The following is a 14,363-nucleotide window of genomic DNA, read 5'->3' on the forward strand; positions in this document are numbered from 1 at the left end:
CTATCACAAACGCAGGAAGCAGTACTCAGAAAACATGTTTCCTGATAAATAGCCAAAATGAGCCTCTTTGCCCCAAAACAATAAGTTACATTTAAGCTAGGAAGTCATCAGTAGTGTTCACACTAAAAGCCAGGCGATGGGAAAATCCGAGAATGGTTGTGCTGGATGCTACCTGAGGATCTCCCTGGTATAACCCCTTCATTTGGCTGATAAGAGAACAGATTAAATTTTGAGTAGAGACAGAGGCAAGGATTATTGAATTATTTCCCCAATGTCTGTAAACCAGAGAATAGAACTTGATTTTTCTGACTCTTGGTTTATGGTACTTTCTACCAAACTAAGGAGAGGGTGTACTGTGGTCCCAGCCCGAGCCCAAGAGGAATGACTTTCTGGCCGCCACCTGAATTTGAGGAGGATATAACCAACCTGCCTCCAGATGTAAAAGGGAAAATAGAACATTCTTTTCCCTTACGAAATTTCCAAATCTGAAGAACTCTTTTCTTGATTCTCATTAGAAGTCTTTACTTTTCTCTTAAGCTCATTGAAATTTACATTTAAAATATTTCTTTCTTTGCCTTACTGCTTCGCCTTTCTCCCTCTCAGAATCCAAAACCATACCATTCTCCGTGAACACTAACCCCAAGGTTGTCTTCCACGTGTAAAACACCAGCCCGCCTCTCCTTGCACCTGTGGGCACTTGAGGACCAGTGCCTGTCCCTGCCGGTGTTTCCACTCTCTTCACATAGAAAATTCTAGGAATTTTCTAGAAAGAGAATGACTCTCCTAGAAATACTGACTTTTAGCATATCTCTCTGTGAAGGTAAATTCTCCTTTCACCTTTCAATTGTGTAACTTGGCAGGATGTTGACAATAATAACAAACATGGAGACCAGGAAGTTGTACAGAAAGAAAAATAAAGTAAAATAGGAATCTAAATATTGAGTATATACATGACTTACCTTGTTTTCAGCCAGTTAGAGTCAACTTTTTTCCCTTGAATAAGTTGAAAACAAGTGAACAAGAAGGGGATGTAATGGTGTAACACCAATCATAAAGTCTTTTGTTTAAATCACCATCAAACTTTTAAGTTTTACTTTCTAAATTTGACTTTATACCTCCATGATAGCTAATGGAAGCTGTAAATAAAAGAATTGTGCAGATTTTATTCAGATTTACAACATTGTAGCTTAATATTAATATTACTCACAAGCTTAAAACAACTATGATGGGATTTTTTTTTTTTTTTGCATTTCTAGAAACTTTTATTTGAAGAATGTATTCCACAGTTAAAGGTTTTGAAAACCACTATAGTGGAATTCTTTCTGATTGATTTAGACCAGTGGTTCTCAAACGTAGGGAGCATCAGGGTCACCGAGAGCGTTTGTTAAACACAGATTGCCAGGCCTCCACCCCCAGAGTTTCGGATTCAGTGGGCCTATGTGGTGTCAGAGAGTTTTCATTTGTTAAGAAGTTCCCAGGAAAGGCTAGTCCTGCACATTGTGAGAACCACTGACTTATACCAACACAAGTCTGAATTTTTTCATTCTGTTGGTATAAAGAGACACCTTAACACCTAAGCAACCTCAGACTGACACAGACCATTTGACAAGAATCAGATTTGGATTTTTTAAAAAATGCCTGAAGAAAATCATCGTGGGCAATTTCACTTTGCCTCTCTTCAACGAAGTTGCTTGACCCAGGTGAAGTCCAGGTGACTCCCAGACAGATTGTCAAATCTAATTCCCAACACTAGGATATATGGGAACTACAATAATGTGTTTATAAATGCAGTTGATCTTGGGCATCCCTAACAAGTGTCCTTAGAAACTAGCAGTTCATAGCTCAAATTATGTTAAGTGCTGCATAATGTTCGTTATGTGCAAATGGGAAATACTGAAAGATGCACTCAGTGGTTTCGTTATTAGGAACTACCTGGGTGGCACCCTTCACTCAGCCTGGTTCTCATCCTGAACAAGGTCAGTCCTTTTACCAAGTAGTCAAAATAAATATTAGCAAGATAAGAAAAGAAGCAAACAATGAGGAAAGACTTATGTAAATAATTGCCTTGTAGCTACTTGTAGAATTACTGAAGCTTTTATGCACAGTAGAAATAATCCTAGTTTTTCTTCCATTAAAAAAGCAAGAATCTGTGGAGGGATGAATTGGGAGTTCAGGATTTTCAGATACACACTACGATATATAAAATAGATAAACAGCAAGGTCCTACTGTATAGCACAGGGAACTATATTCAATACCTTGTAATCGCCTATAATGAAAAAGAACACGAAAAGGAATAGGTGTATGTATATGTATGACCGAATCACTGTGCTGTACACCAGAAATGAACACAGCACTGTAAACCAACTACATTTTAATTTAAAAAATAAATAAATAAAACAGAAAAACAATGATCTGAATTGTAAATATAAATCAGGCTCATTTACTTCCACCAGGACAGAGTCAACTTCAGCAACACAGCTTGCTGAGATTTATTACACTAGACAACAGCTGGAGAGCCATGAAAGCTGTCTGGGGAGTAGATAAGCTCAGCCTAACTTGTGAAGTGCTACGTCAGCTCCAGTGTGGTCTTGATGGCTACACGTTCTTCCCAGGACCATTTCCTGAGCAGAAGTCATCTGTTCTGCAGTGCGTTTGAGTCCCTTTTGTTAAGACAGTCTATCTTCCGAGCTGCAGCGGCAATTTCAGGCTTTGCTGCATCAGATCTCCCCTAAAAGGCCAGTAACAGCCATGAAAGAACTTGATAATTCAAGGTGAAAAGGCCTGATTATGAATATCAAAACCCTAAGTGCCAAAACGCATTTTCAACAGAAGACTGACAGGCCTGTCAAGCAGTAATGCATCTGTACTTGCATCTGATCTGAAAGCACTTTCAACATCTGCAAAGACCAAAGAATTTAAAAATCAGCTGAAGAAAAGTTGTCATGGAGCAAAAGATTAACAACACAGCCAACTGTCTAGTTCTGGCAGGAGAGCCTGTCACCCCAACTCGTCAGTTGTCTCCCAGAATCAGACATTGTTTGGAATAAGCTCTGTCTTTAGGGTTACAAATTTGTTTTCTTGCAAGATAAAGTAAGGGCAAGAGGGGAAAAAAGAATGCATTTCATGTCTTTTTAACTGCAGCGAATCCACAGGCACTGGTTCAAAAATGGAACTGAGCTGTCTGTCAACTTGGGTAGACATCTCCTTTGTCAACACTTCTGTGCCCAGCTTCTCTCTGATCTGCTTATGGTATCTGTAATCATTTCTTAAAATAAGGGGTTGGAAAAAGATCTCAGTTTCATTAGGTCAAAGTCTCTGTTGACAAAGTTTGGACAATGGAAACCAAAAATATTTTAACCTTGAACTTTTTATTTTGCCTCTGCATAATAAACCTACACTTGAAGTTAATTGAATGGGTCTTGCAAAGGCATATGCCAATTAGAGGGAAAAATTAAATGCTTCTCTTATTGTTACCTGCCCATTACTCTCAGCTGGCATTGTGTCTGGTACATGATGTGGATTCACTGGGTTTGACTGGGAATTTGAAGTAATCTTATTATACCGTATATTGTAAGTATTGTTAATGGATCAAATATATATGCCTTTGTAAGAAAGAAAACTCTAGAGTAATTTTACACAATTTTCCAGATACGTTCCAGTCCAGTTTCTGTTGTAATTAACATAAGGAGAGCTCTCTTGAAGCTATTTACCGAATGAAATGTCTCTAGGGGTTAGCAAATTGCATGCTTTTGAGGTAATTTCCTAAGGAAGAAGCTTTTATACCTTACGACAAAATCTCTTGGACATCTCCTACGGAGCTACAGTTGACTTTCATAAACAACATAATGACTACATGTCAGAGAAAGAGTGATAAACTGTGCGTCTTCAAAGTAATAGAAGGAGCCCACGAGCTTACTTTCTTTCTGTCGACACGTATAACCTAAAATTAGCCCACAAAGACATTTGAAAATAGATTTTCTTTTGCAAAGATGGGTGATTATTTTCAACATTACAAAGCAACTGCAGCTTCCTTGTTTAAAATATTCTGTTTATTACTGTTTTGTTAGGGAAGAAGAAAATTCTTCAACAAAGGAAGGATTTTGTAAAAAATACAGACTTTAATAAAAATCATACTACATGCTACAAAGGAAACAAGTAAAAAAAAAAAAAATTCTTGGTCAAAGTTCCCAGGAACTTACTAATTATAGGCTATAAAAGGATAATTCACATATGTGAGCCCAGATCCTTTGTATCAGAACTTTGGAAGTCCTAAATACTCTTCACGTGTGTAACTAGCATCCATCATGTGCAGCTCTGTCCTATCTTCTGTCCATCCTTTCTACAGTGCTTTTCAAAGTTAGTATGAATAATTGTCACTGCTGTTCATGACACGTCAAACATCTGATGGTAGCTTAGCGCGCACGCGTGTGTGTGTGTGTGTGTGTGTGTGTGTATCTCAAGTTTGGGAGTTCTGTTTTTTAGTTTACTGAGCTATTCTAACACAACCAAATATTGTAAAATAAGATTTTTAAAAATAGCTATCCCGCTAAAAGCAATTTCTATTAAAATATAAAATATTTTGAATGATCTTGTCTCAGTAGTAAATATTTCTAACCATAATAGAATCAAAAGAAATAAGCATACTATCTTGGGAAATTAATTCAAATTAAAATAGGTTTTAGGTTCCTAAAGTTTAAAAATAAAGTTGTAGTTGAGAAATGGGGTGTCATAATAATATTATATTTGCTTTCTGTAGTGTTTTTTGAGTTTGAAAAACACTTTGAGATATATTACCTTTTCTGTCTTCATCATAGCTTCATAAGGCAGACAGCACAAGTCGTCATTTTCCAAATCAAGAGGCTGATGCTCAAATTAATTAAGTTACTTGTCCAGGTATATGCAATGCTCAGCTGTGCCTCTGATTCCAGCCAAGTCATGGCAAATTTCAGTATAGATTTGGACCCACTTCCTGCTAACAGTGCCCATCCTCGGTTAAGCGCTGCTAAACAACTAGCTTCCTTCCAGAGGGGCTTCTCAGACACTCATGTGGAATGCCAGTTTCAAGGGAGTCGTCCCAGCATTCAGTTATGAGCCACCAAAAGCACGAGGGAATAAACACCACGTGGGGCAACCTGCAAAAACTGGGGGAAGGCAGACAATGGATAAAGCTTCTTCCTTTCACACTCTACGTAGATAATTCTGAGAAGCCTTTTAAAAGGAGCATTTTGTGAACCTTTGTAAGTCTCCTGAGATCAATGCAATATAGCATTCTATAAGATCCTTAAAATAGCTTTCTTTCCTTCCATTTTCCCCTCTTCCTGGTCCCCAAATTCTGTTCGCCAGATCATATCCCAAAATAAATTTCCCTGTCTTGCATTCTCTTTGGAAAGTAAAATCTAACTTAAAATAGTCACCTAAATAAAGAGTTGGAGTAGGCAGTTGGAAGTAGTACAGTTTTGGAACTCAAGAGAGAGGTAGACACTTGAGATGCATAGTTGGAAATAATTGTTTAAAAGTAGTATGTAAGGCCTTAGGAAGAGATGGCAGGAGAAGAGGACAGGAGGAGGGGATCCCAAAAAGAGAGAAGAGCTGCAGACAGAACCATAGGGAAGAGCGACATCAACAAGAAACATAGAAGAAAAAGATCTAACAAAAAAGAAAGAGAAAGAATATTCAGAGAAGTAAGAAAGCCAGAATAAGGTAGTCATGGAAGCCAAGGAGTTCCTACAAGGTGCCATTTTCCACCTGTGTCAGTTCAAAGGTGCCCAATATAAAACACTGAAGAAAAGTAGGAAAAACCTGGAAAGGAGAAACAATGTACCATGCTGGACACACATTTGCCCCTTGCTGAGCTACAGAGTATAGCACATGAGCACACAGACAATTCTGGTGCTTCTTCCTGGTGGCTGGTAGATGTGGTAAATACAAATTTCTTATTGTGACCTCAAGGTGAAAAACACAGTTCACTATGGGTATCTCTATGTCTTTTCCTGAGCATGCTTTACGAAATAAAATGCCTGTTATTCAGGAAGTTTATCACCCTATCTGGATAATCACAAAATGATCTAGAATATCATAGCAAAATAATTTTTCAAGACTTATTAGTTTTCTTCTTAAAAGTATTTGCTGCAATTCTATTTGTGTGTATATGTGCTTTTAAAAAGTTTGGGAAAACAAGCCAATATAACAGTGACAATCACTGGGTGTTGGGATTACTAGAAATTTTTAATTCTTAAAAATATATTGCTGTATTTTTTGATAGTTGGAGGGAGGGTATGTTTTTCTCTTAAAATGAATACAAAAACTATAGAAAATGTAAAAACCTAAATTGAATTATGTAAAAAATATTTCTTTCATAAATTGTTGGCAGCCTAAAACATCTTGCCTTCAATGTGTTCTCAACTCTTCTATTTCCAGCCCAGATAAATGGGGTTTTGTTCCAAAGCAGTTACCTGCAGGCGGAGGGAAAGTAGTACAGAAGTGTCTTCCCGCTGGCTTAGCGCAAACAGATGAAGGCAGGAAACTGTATGCTAACGCAGCTTTTGCTGTCTGTGGATTAAAATACATTAGTCCTTATTATAAACATGTGGTGCATCAACTGTGGATTAATTTTCCCTTTAAGGAGAGATGTGAAGGGAAACAGACAAAACTTAATCCTAAAATGCCTAATTCTGAGTCACAGATATTCTCCTTAGAAGGTGATGGTTGAGTCTGTTTTGACTTTTTGTTTTTGTTTTTGTTTTCTTTTTTCATTTGCTCAGGCCAGTAGATGTGTCAGCCTTCATGCTATCATTTGAAATGCTGAACGTTGAATGGATTCAGCAGAAGTTAGTTGCTTTTCTCTGGTAGGAACCTGAAATGTTTTCTCTTTTGAGGGTTTGAAGTGCATACAGTTTAGTATAAGAGGGAAGATTCTTCAGCAAAATGCTTTAATTTACAAGAGGCAACTTGCATCTCCAAAGACATGACTTTGAACCCTGCTAAAGATTTGGTGTTGGGTGAACCCTGAGGGCAATAAGAGTCTTTCTGGTTTACTATGCACAGCACGAAATCCCTTACATTAGTGTTTTCCAACTCCTCAAGGCTAAGAACTCATTCTACCGAAAGTTAAAAAAAAAAAAAAAGCAGAACTCTGTGTAACAGTGGCTGATTAAGGAAATACACAATGACAAAGAGAGCTATTAGAAATTCACTGTGTCTTTGAAATAAATGTTCTAGTTAAAAAAATTCTATAAGCATCCACATGTATTTGAATAAATAGGTCATTTATCTGGGAGTCTAAATGAACGCTTCAGAAGTCAAAATTTCCAATATTTCTATATGATCTTAATTTTTTAAAAAACACTCCATCATAATAATTGAAGAACCATTTGTTATGATGTATAATATGCAATGAAGACATCACACTGTAAGAGCAAATGAGCAATATTGACACATGTGGTGTGATTCAAACAACTGAAATGCCCACATGTTGGTCTTGTTGTTTGTGTCTTTTGGCAAATAACAAATGTTTTCAAGATTTAAACTGCAATGGTTAAAATACCTATTTTTATACATCTTCTTTCTTAATCTACATAACAGAAAGAAAACTCAAAAGAATATATGCGGAAAATGTGGGGTATGAAAAATTTTTGAATTGACCTATATCAATTTTGGAAATGTCATTAATTAGGAACATATTATTTCCATATAGTCTGAACACTCTTCAACTTCGGAAGATGTGTGTGGAACGGTGATTTTTTGAAATCTTAATGTCTGTTTTGTTTACTTTTTTATTTTTCCCTCCCCTGCATTGCAAGCGTTAAGCACAGTGTATCAGTGAAGACCATGAGTAAGGACTGTTAGTCACAGCGCAATGTGAAATCACCACAAAAACTTGTTAATTGGCTTCCCTAGAAAGTCCAAGCATGGCTGGAACCAAAGCTCAAATGTTGTCACCTGTCTCTGGCCATCTCAGCTCTGCTTTTCTTTGGACTGTTTCCATGCTCTTGTGGGCTCTCACCCCAGCTTCCTGCAGCTCCAGAAAGAAACCCTCTCTCCCCATAGTTCCTTCTTTCCTGGATCGAGTCTCTTTGGCCTGGCTTGGGGCTTCTGTGCATCTCTTACCAAGCACTGTGACCAAAGGGATACAATGCTCTTATTGGTCAGGATTTGGTTATGTGTCCAGCCCAGCAAAGATGTTTCCCATTTAAGCCAAACAAACTAATGGTGGAGAAGAGGTGTTTTCCTCAAGGAAACCGAGGTGCTGTTACCAAAATAAGGAAAAGTTACTGGTCAGACAAAAGAAAAATATTCAAATCTCCTTGTCTCAGGAATTTTTATAGAGATGAAAGCAGAAGTTGCTTAAGGATCACATTCCAGCAGGTCCTGAGCCCACGGGGATCTAGGCAGCCTGGGAGCCAGAGAGCAGTAGGCTTTGCAGGGGAACCAGTGAGAAATGCAGGGGCCTCCTCATGCATTGGTGCTACACAAAGACTGAGAACCCTGGTGCAACCTAGGGGAATAAAACCCAGTGATGACTATGACAGAACTTCCTTCAGCCTAGTATGTTGGATGCTTGGTATCTGATGACTAAGATTGATGTGACCACCCATATTATTCAGGCAACAGGAAGTGCTTAGAGCACAGATGGTCTAAGGGTATCTTTTTAAAAACTATGACACTCCAGGAGCCTGTGAGCTCTGGGTTGAAAAGCACATCCCAGGTCTAGTTACGCAGTACTATGCACATACACGTTATTGTGAAACAGACCTCCAGGACGTTTTCATCGTACAAATTTGAAACTCCATACTCACTAAACAGAATCCTCATCTTTCTCCTCCAAGCCCCTGGTAACTACCTTTCCACTTCTAGTTTCATCCCATTGTGATTGAAAAGATACTTCATGTGATTTTAATCGTCTTGAATTTGTTGAGACTTGTTTGTGGCTGAATATGTGGTCTGTCTCGAGAAAATCCCATGTGTAATGGAGAAGAATGTGTACCCTGTCGTTGGGTGAAGTGTTCCTGTATATGTCTGCTAGGTCTTATTGATCTTTACTGTTGTTTAAGTCCTCTATTTTCTTATTGATCTTCTGTCTGGTTGTTTTAATTAAACTTTATAAGTCTCAGTTCCTCATCTGTAAAACGATGATAAAAGCAGTATGTACCTCACAGGTTGATGTAAGGATTAAAAAAAACTTCTCTTTGCAAAGTGTTAACACACTTGGCATGTAACTCATTAAATGTCAGCTACTATTATTAATCCCCAAGAAATCATGAAGCGGTCAGAATATATCCATCACCATATTTAAGACATCAATGCAAAATGCTTAGGCAGAAACCCAAAGGTACAATTACTGAAGAACAGATTTACCAAGCAGTGGGAAATAGGAATATTACTAATTTTATTTATATTTCTTGCAACCCAGTTGTCAGCTGGATGCCTTCTTACTTCAACCTGCAGCCATCAACCAATCAAGACTTCCCCCTGCCCTCACCTAGGTGCTCTCATCATAAGATTTAGGATTACTTGGCATAAACTCCTCATTTTTATGATCCAGGGAGATCCAGAGCCCTCCCTATGCCTTCCATCAATTTCTAACAGTTCATTCTGATATTTTCCCTAAAACTGTATGTAATGCTTTGTTTCAGCCTCTGCTGATCTAGATCCAAAATTCAGCTTCTTAGCTGATTTCCACAGAAGATCAATTTGAGCCAACAATTTCATGCATTCTAAAAGTTTCCTTAAGTTTCACAAGGTCATGGGAAGAGGTCACATCTCACTCTACTATTTTGCTAGAACTGCCCTACTCACTCTCTTCTTCCTTTGCTCCAACTCTCTAAGAGAGTAACAAGTAATCCGAACACGTATCCCATGGAATGAAGTTTTGACTTTCAAGTAAAATTATCAAGATATATTTTCTGAACAAATACAGTTTCCTTATGGGGGAATTCAATTGCAGGTGTTAGACAAATAATATTTTAAGTCTGTGATGCTGTGTTAGACTCCACTATATACTGACATTCAGGAGATACAGACTGTGCCCTTTCTTCATAAAAGGTATTATACAGGGGTGGGACCTTAAAGAAAGGTGTTACTACCCAATCTACCACAAATGAAATAACATCATATTTCATTGTACCAATAATGAGTGCCAAGAATATATGAATCTGAAAGAATTTTAAAGTAAAATATTAATAATTTTAAGAACTCCAAATTATTCTAACTATTTAAGTGTTGACAATTGACAGACTTTTATTTTTATCTCTATTTTCAATGCTGACATTTTGTATAATTTGTATTTATTCATTGAACTCTGGGAATTGCCACTAAGACAAAGAATTTGATTGGCTTATAGGAAATTAAGATTCCCTCAAATTATCTGTGTTTCCAAGAGGCTAGAACTCTGAGATTATAAAATTATTTACTTAAAAAGTTAATAGCTATAAACTCCAGGAAGGCAGGGACTTTCGTCTGTTTTGTTCACCAAAGTTTCCCAATGTCTTAGAGCAGCATCTGCCGGACACTCAATCCACTTTGGAAAAATTAATTAATATGTAATAATTCATAGAACTTCATTTATCCAACACACAGTTATTATGTGCCTACTACATGCCTGGCTGTTTCTAGGTGAATTAGACTTTCAGTTTATCTCATTTTATTTTTAATGTCCAAAAATATTGAAACTTTCATCACTTTCTTAGATTAACAGCTCTTACAGTTAGGAAGCTTTCCCTGATAATGAAATGTTTTCTTTTTCTTTTTATTCTTCCTCACAACTCAGTCCTTCAGTTTCCTCTCTGTTGATCTGCACTGACCTATGTGCAGTATCTTTTCTGCAGTGTATTCCTTGTGCTAAACAAAGCATCATGTTTCAGCTGTGAGCTCTTGAGTCATTTTGCAGGGAACTTTCATTTCTCTGGATTTAGACACAATAATTGTTTAAGTGTAGTTTTTATGGCATTGAGGTTTTATATTTTGGCATAACTGCTACTGAGAATTCTTTCCTTTTTTACCCTCAATTGGAGCTTTTTCAGAATGACTGTCTTTGTGTTTTCTTTAGTATTTGACTAAAGCTAATATCTAAGAAACTTCTACAGCTAACTTTGAGAGTCATTTTACCTACATTATCTCATGTAGTTCTCATTAAATAAAATCTCTATGACATAAATATTATTATTGTGGCCACAGTATAGATAGAGAATGGGGCACATAGCTGTACTGAACTGAGATTTGAATCTGTTTGTTGTGACTCAAACTTTTAACCACTCCATTATTGCTGTCACACGTTAGATTGAGTTTATTTACACTACCTTTCCTTTACTATTTTTGGCTTAAGATTTTTAACTTCTGTGCTTGTTGTTGGTCTATGTCTCAGGACAACATCTTGGGATGAGAAGGTTCTTGTTTTTCTCCACGATTGGTATGGTAACACATGTTCAGCTTGGAAGACATTTGTTGGTTGCCCACCAAGTATCCATTCCTGTCTTTCTCCTTCCTAAGAGCCACCAGACTTTCCTTTGAGAGACCAATCTTCTCTCACTGTGCAGAAGGCATATGGTTTGAATGCAGTTGACTCTACTTCCTGCTCTAGGTGTGGACTCTGACTGATGTCAAGCCATCTGTTAATCTAATCCCTGATGGTTGAGCAATTGTTTAGATTAAAGTCAATCAGGACATGACATTCATTGGATTTCAGAGATTGGTTTAGGGTGAAATTCAGGCATTTATGAACTGGAGAAGGGAAGAAAAGGCCTCTCACTGGCTCTGGGTAGTGTCATGAATGCAAATGAGACCTGGGATTGCTGAAACGGTTTTGCTATCATGATGGAGGCCAGTCTAGACAAACCAATATATGGAGTGAGACAGGACCAGGTGAACTGATGAGAAACTGAGCCAGGTTCTGGTCACACCATGACTGAAGCCCACTTAGTACAGCTGAATAGTTATATATGCCAAAAAAAATGTCTTCTGTTTGAGTAGATTTTTTTTGTTACTCAGAATTGATATTGTCCAAATTGACAGAACCACTCTTGCTTTTACTTCTCAATTTAATTTTTCTTTGCTTTTACTTGACCAAGAAGTTTCTCTCAATTTTCTTCTTTTGAAGGATACATTCTAAGTTTAATTTTGTCCTTGGAATAACATCAGGTTCTAAAACTCATTTAAATTAGTTTCTATATTTCTCTAATTTGCTATAGGGTCTTATCTTTTCTTTGGCGCTTAATTCACTTGAAATTCTTTCCCTGAAACTCATTTATTACTGTACTGACTTATCACAGTTCAAGGTCACCATGGCAAAGGTGCCTCTTAACTTCACATTGCAGATTGATTAGTTCCTGCCAATAAGTTGCAAATATAAATATTCCTGCCAATAAGCTGCAAATGTAATAAATATGCCTTTGCATCTTTTCAGACTGCAAAAGCCATATAATCATAGTGGTGGAAGGAATCTTAGAGGTCATCTAATCCTGCTTAATTACTTTACAGATTAGAAGACTGGAGCCAAAAGAAATTAAATGACCTGCCTAAGGTCACACAGTTAATAGCAGGTCTCCTGTGATTCCTGGCTCTTTCCATTAAATCATGCCTCCTCATGTGCAATGAAGCCTAACAAAATTAAATAAATACAATCCAATATTTCAAGAGACTAGTATAATTCTTAATGTCTGGTATAACCAGTGTGCCATAAACCATGGAAGTAACAGAAAAAAGGCACTGAATTGAATTGAATCCATTTTCAAGTCTCAGTGGAAATCAACAGAATCTTCTGTGGTTAAAACTCTACTTGAACTTTGACGATCACTGAAGATTCATTTTTAATACATTTTGGAGCATAAAGTTAACTTCTTAATGCTAAAAAAAAATCATTGAAGATACACTATACGTTGTTTTTTATAAAACAACAAAATTTTTAAATATGGAAGTACATGATATTGGGTGGACTTTCCTTCCCCTACTTTCAGACAGTGATATTTATATATTAAAATTATTTTTCACATGTTTCCTGTAGAGTATATAGACGTTCCTCTTTTGTTCTCATCTGTAGCACAGCTCCTGAGATTTCTTTGGTCATCAAAATCAGCCAGGGGACTTCTTAAAGTTGGAGATTCTCAGGTACCTCTAGAACCAGAACCTCAGAAGGAGAGCTCAGACGTCTGTATTGTTTTAAAGGCTCCTCTGATGTTGGTCAAGTTTAGGAAGCACAGCCCTACAGCATTCTATAAATACATATCTAGAAAAAATTTACTGTAAAATAATACTCCAGCACACACACACACACACACACACACACTCATTCTGTGAACAGTGGATGATGGCTGGAATAGTTATCAAGATAAATAGTCACATCTTCTATATTGGTGAAAATAAGCATGCAAAAAAAAAGTGCCAAATTTCATAGACTCCAAGATACCATTGATTATAAGATGCATTGTTATTTATGTACCAGTGAAGAAAAAAAAAATGTTATTAAGCTGACATGCCATCAATTGTAATATGCCTTGTGCTTTCAAAGTTGATAAAAACATGCATCTTAAACTTGATGAAGTGCAGTAAGTTCTACTCTTGTAATTGGGAGTTACAATGGTGCCTGCCAGGATGAAGGCAGATAAAAGAGGGACATTAACTTCTAGGATATTAGGAGATGGAGAGACCGTATTAATGATCCTAGCAATGCTGCTAAGACATCTCTGTGGATCTTATATGCATCAACTTCTAAGGCTTTTCTGATAACCAGGAATCTATCCTGATAAGCTGTGAGCTCCCATGACATATCAGGGAGCTTTGGTTAAAACTGATGGCAGGACAGGACTCTTCATCTGCAGGGTTAACCTTGACTCACACCACACACACACACATTTCTCAGAGAGGTCACGGAGAAGCAAAGCATTGAAAGCAAAACATGCTAAAGAAAAAAAATGACTATTTACAAGGGTGGTATTCAATTGTTACTTTGTACTGAGGTGAGAGAATCTAATTTTAAAGAGTTTCATATTATTGCTGCTAGAACCAAAATTGTAGCTGTATTTCCTGTTAGGGCACTCAACTTGGTTCCCATAGCCAACTAGGGAAATGCTTTTAGTGTGTCTCACAAAAGAAAAGCAGAGTTTTAAATTGAAAGTTTTTGGTTTTAATAAGTGAGTAGTTACTGAAAATTATGGACTAAACTTAGGTTCTAACCAAAGTAAACCTCTTTTCCACTCTTCTTTCTTCATATTCATTGTAAATAATGATGCATTTGGATTTATCTCTGTCTTATTTTGTTTCAAAACTACCTATACTGATTTGTGGACATAATATCCTTCCTTATTTGTAATAATAATGTTATATATTTTAGTAGTCTGTCTGGCTCCTCTGCTAATTTGGTTTCCTTTGATAC

The sequence above is a fragment of the Camelus bactrianus genome, chromosome 3 (assembly GCF_048773025.1).
Source record: "Camelus bactrianus isolate YW-2024 breed Bactrian camel chromosome 3, ASM4877302v1, whole genome shotgun sequence".
Classification (NCBI taxonomy): Eukaryota; Metazoa; Chordata; class Mammalia; order Artiodactyla; family Camelidae; genus Camelus; species Camelus bactrianus.